Consider the following 5,652-nt stretch of genomic DNA (forward strand, 5'->3'; position numbering starts at 1 on the left):
GTATCGGTTCCTTCGTTCTGGTGAGTTGTTGTCTGTGGGTGGCTGTTGGTTTGTGTGCTGTTATAAGTCCTAGTGGTCACAGTAGTCTGGCTGTCATTTCAGAGATGTTCTGAACTATGAAAGCAACCACCTCACTACACACAAACGAAGTTGCATCAAGACACTATTCAAAAGGGCCACTACACACTGCAGCACACCAGAACTGCAAAAAGAGGAAGAGGAACACCTATACAAGGTATTCGCCAAAAACTGATATCTTCGCAATTTCATCAACAGAAACACAAAACACTATATAGGACAAACAGGAAGACAGCTAACGATCCGCATCCATGAACATCAACTAGCCACGAAACGACACGACCAGCTATCCCTAGTAGCCACACACGCAGACGACAAGCAACATGAATTTGACTGGGACAACACTACCATTATAGGGCAAGCCAAACAAAGAACAGCCAGGGAATTCCTAGAAGCATGGCACTCATCCACAAACTCCATCAACAAACACATCGACCTGGACCCAATATACTGGCCACTGTAGCGGACAGCTGAAACTGACAACCGGAAGCGGCAGGGACAGGCCACTATAAATGTTGGAGGAAACACCACAGAAGCGCTTCACAGGAGGCTCCCAAGCACTGAGGATGTCACCTAGACAGGGGATGAAACATTTGCAACAAAAACTTCCAGCTCGGCGAACAGAACCACAGCATTAAGGAGCATCCCAAGGCCCTTTATTCATACATAAGAAGCAAGAGGGTAACTAGAGAAAGTGTTGGTCCACTAAAGGATAAGGAAGGTTGTGTGTCAAACTTGAGAAAATAAGTGAGATTCTCAACGATTACTTTGCATCAGTGTTCACTGAGGAGAGGGACATGATGAATGTTGAGATTAGAGATAGAAATTTGTTTACTCTGGATCATGATGACACAAGGAGGGAAGATGTGTTGGTTAGGCTAAAGGACATTAAGGTGGACAAATCCCCAGGACCGGATGGGATCTATCCAAGGTTGCTGGGAAAGCAAATCTTAGCAGGACTTATATATTTAATGGTAAGGTCCTAGGGAGTGTTGCTGAACAAAGAGACCTTGGAGTGCAGGTTCATAGCTCCTTGAAAGTGGAGTCGCAGGTAGATAGGATAGTGAAGAAGGTGTTTGGTATGCTTTCTTTTATTGGTCAGAGTGTTGAGTACAGGAGTTGGGAGGTCACGTTGCAGCTGTACAGGACATTGGTCAGGCCACTCATAGAGTCATAGAGATGTACAGCATAGAAACAGTTCCTTCGGTCCACCCGTCCATGCCGACCAGATATCCCAACCCAATCTAGTCCCACCTGCCAGCACCCAGCCCATATCCCTCTAAACCCTTCCTATTCATATACCCATCCAAATGTCTCTTAAATGTTGCAATTGTACCAGCCTCCACCACTTCCTCTGACAGCTCATTCCATACACGTACCACCCTCAGGGAAAACAGCCCCAGCCTGGTCAGCCTCTCCCTATAGCTCAAATCCTCCAAACCTGGCAACATCCTTGTAAATCTTTTTTGGATCCTTTCAAGTTTCACAACATCTTTCCGATAGGAAGGAGACCAGAATTGCACGCAATATTCCAACAGTGGCCTAACCAATGTCCTGTACAGCCGCAACATAACTTCCCAACTCCTGTACTCAATACTCTGACCAATAAAATATTGCGTGCAATTCTGGTCTCCTTCCTATCGGAAAGATGTTGTGAAACTTGAAAAGGTTCAGGAAAGATTTACAAGGATGTTGCCAGGGTTGGAGGATTTGAGCTATAGGGAGAGGCTGAACAGGCTGGGGCTGTTTTCCCTGGAACGTCGGAGGCTGAGGGGTGACCGTATAGACGTTTATAAAATCACGAGGGGACATGGATAGGATAAATAGGCAAAGTCTTTTCCCGGGGGTGGGGGAGTCCAGAACTAGAGGGCATAGGTTTAGGGTGAGAGGGGAAAGATATAAAAGAGACTTAAGGGGCAACTTTTTCACATAGAGGAAGGTACGTGTATGGAATGAGCTGCCAGAGGAAGTGGTGGAGGCTGGTACAATTGCAATATTTAAAAGGCGTCTGGATGGATATATGAATAGGAAAGGTTTGGAGGGATATGGGCCGGGTACTGGCAGGTGGGACTAGGTTGGGTTGGGATATCTGGTCGGCATGTTCGGGTTGGACCGAAGGGTCTGCCTCCATGCTGTACATCTCTGAGGAAATAGCTGGGACCCTGTCAGATATCTTTGCAGCATCCTTAAACACAAGTGAGGTGCCAGAGACTGGAGGGCTGCTAACATTGTCCCCCTGTACAAGAAGGGTAGTAGGGATATTCCAGGTAACAACAGACCTGTGAGCCTGATATCAGTGGTGGAAAAGTTGCTAGTAAATGTACTGAGGGATAAAATCTATTATATTTGGAAAAGAATGGGCTTATCAGTAATAGGCAATATGATTATGTGCGGGGAGAGGTCGTGCCTTACCAACTTAATAGTGTGGGGAACCTGATTGAACGCCTTGCTGAAATCCATATACACCACATCAACTGGTTTACTCTCATCTACCTGTTTGGTTACCTTCTCAAAGAACTCAGTAAGGTTTGTGAGGCTCGATCTACCATTCACAAGACTGTGCTGACTATCCCTAATCAACTGCTATCCTCCAGTCTTCTGGCACTATGCCTGTAGACAATGATGATTTAAAGATCAATGCCAAAGGCTCGGCAATCTCCTCCCTGGCTTCTCAGAGGATCCCAGGATAAATCCTTTACGGCCCAGGGGACTTATCTATTTTCATACTCTGCAGGATTTCTAATACCTCTTCCTTGTGAATCTCAATCCCACCTAGTCTAGTAGCCTGTATCTCAGTATTCTCCTCGACAACATTGTCGTTTTCTAGAATGAATACTGTCGAAAAATATTCATTAAGTGCTTCCCCTATCTCCTCTGACTCCACACACAACTTCCCACTACTATCCTTGATTGGCCCTAATCTTACTCGTCATTCTTTTATTCCTTAAATACCTATAGAAAGCCTTAGGGTTTATCCTGATCCAATCCGCCAACACCTTCTCATGTCTCCTCCTGGCTCTTCTGAGTTCTCTCTTTAGGTCTTTCCTGGCTACCTTGTAACCCTCAAGCGCCTAACTGAGCCTTCACATCTCATCCTAACATAAGCCTTCTTCTTCCTCTTGACCAGAGATTCCACTTCCTTCGTAAACCTCGGCTCCCGCGCCCTACAGTTTCCTCCCTGCCTGACAGGTACATTATTATCTAGGACACACAGGAGCTTTTCCTTGAATAAGCTCCACATTTCTAATGTGCCCATCCCCTGCAGTTTCCTTCCCCATCCTATGCTTCTTGTTAAAATTGTACAAGACGTTAGTTCGGCCGCATTTAGAAAACTGTGTACAGTTCTGGTCGCCACATTATGAAAAGGATGTGGACGCTTTGGAGAGGGTGCAGAGAAGGTTTACGAAGATGTTGCCTGGTATGGAAGGTGCTAGCTATGAAAAGAGGTTGAGTAGGTTAGGTTTGTTTTCATTAGAAAAAAGAAGATGGGGGGGGACCTGATTGAGGTTTATAAAATCAAGAAAATATAGACCGGGTAGACAGAGATAAGCTTTTTCCCAGAGTGAAGGATTCAATAACAGGTCATGCATTCAAGGTGAGAAGTGAAAGGTTTAAGGGGGATACACGCAGCATGTACTTTACACAGAGGGTGGTAGGTACCTGGAATACGTTGTCACAGAGGTAGTAGAGGCAGGCACAGTAAATTCATTTAAAGTGCGTCTGGACAGATGCATGATTCGGTGGGGAGCAAAGGGATACACATGCTTAGGAATTGAGTGACAGGTTTAGACAGTAGGTTTGGATCAGGTTTGGAGGGCTGAAGGGCCTGTTCCTGGGCTGTAAATTTTCTTTGTTCTTTGTGCTCAACTGGATTGGAACACACTCATCTCGATTGGAACACACTCACCTGGAATGGAACATGCTCAACTGGATTGGAATGCGCTCACCTGGACTGGAATGTGCACACCTGGAATGGAACACAATCACCTGGACTGGAACACACTCACTTGGACTGGAACATGCTCACTTGGATTGGATCACATTCACCTGGACTGGAACACAGTCAGCTGGACTGGAATACACTCACCTGGATTGGATCACACTCACCTGGACTGGAACACACTCGCCTGGACTGTAACACACTCACCTGGACTGGAACACACTCACTTGGACTGGAACATGCTCACCTGGATTGGAACACATTCACCTAGATTGGAACACACTCACCTAGACTATAACATACTCACCTGGATTGGAACACACTCACCTGGACTGGAACACACTCACCTGGAATGGAACACACTCACCTGGACTGGAACACACTCACCTGGATTATAACACACTCACCTGGAATGGAACACACTCACCTGGACTGGACACTCTCACCTGGACTATAACACACACACCTGGAATGGAACACACTCACCTGGACTGGACACACTCACCTGGACTATAACACACTCACCTGGAATGAAACACATTCACCTGGACTGGAACACACTCACATGGACTATAACACACTCACCTGGACTGGACACACTCACCTGGACTATAACACACTCACCTGGAATGGACACACTCACCTGGACTATAACACACTCACCTGGATTGGAACACACTCACCTGGAATGGACAACTCACCGGACTATAACACACTCACCTGGACTGGACACACTCACCTGGACTATAACACACTCATCTGGACTATAACACACTCACCTGGACTGAACACACTCACCTGGACTATAACACACTCACCTGGACTATAACACACTCACCTGGACTGGACACACTCACCTGGACTATAACACACTCACCTGGACTATAACACACTCACCTGGACTGGAACACACTCACCTGGACAGGAACACACTCACCTGGACTGGACACACTCACCTGGAACATTTCAGTGCCTCTTGGACACACGAAACTGTAGCAAATGTGAACATTTTGGGTGCACCGTGACAATCAGATCGTTTCTCTATTTTTTGCGGGTGACATGACCACCGTATCCAATCGAAACAACCCGCTCTCTATCAATAACGGGAGCCGCTTGTCTGGGGGGCATGGCTCCGAGCTGAGATTCAGAAATCAGCTGTCCCACTCCGAATATTAACAACCTTTTCATTTTGTCATTTCAAACCGATAATTGTGCCGCTTTCTGCAGTTTTACCTTAGCGACCTGATCCCGGATAATGAGCGGTCCGGTAAAGAACAGCAGCAAGCCGAGAGCAATGAGCAGGAGACCGGAGCCCAGCAGCAGCAGCACTGACCTTGGGCCGGGGAGCCACATCTCTGGCTCCGAGCAAGTGTCAGGGAGAGAGAGAGGGAGAGGGAGGACTGTTAGTTACCGAGTGGGTGGAGGCAGAACATCATAAATCCTCTGGGCTGTCACACCATGGCTAATCGGTCATTAGATGAACATTAAACAGTAATTGAGGTTTAGGAGAAATCCAAATCACAGAAATCAAAAGTGAAGCACTTAAGTGTGAAACAGTACAAGGGCTGAAATGGTGCCGAGGACCAGCAGGATTCTCAGCAGCTTACTCCCATAGTTTAGGGCGGCACAGTGGC

General features: G+C 46.7%; 1 protein-coding gene across 2 annotated transcripts in view; it reads right to left on the bottom strand.

Moving 5' to 3' along the window:
- The window catches only part of LOC122562497 (scavenger receptor class B member 1-like), an 87,544-nt gene extending 82,222 nt beyond the window's left edge, over positions 1 to 5,322 (bottom strand). For both annotated transcript variants that reach the window (XM_043715332.1, XM_043715333.1), the window contains exon 1: positions 5,252 to 5,322. The gene's annotated coding sequence lies outside the window, so the exon portion shown is untranslated. The remainder of the gene's footprint in view (positions 1 to 5,251) is intronic.
- Between the last annotated feature and the right edge of the window lie 330 nt (positions 5,323 to 5,652).

Source organism: Chiloscyllium plagiosum, chromosome 25 (assembly GCF_004010195.1).
Source record: "Chiloscyllium plagiosum isolate BGI_BamShark_2017 chromosome 25, ASM401019v2, whole genome shotgun sequence".
NCBI lineage: Eukaryota > Metazoa > Chordata > Chondrichthyes > Orectolobiformes > Hemiscylliidae > Chiloscyllium > Chiloscyllium plagiosum.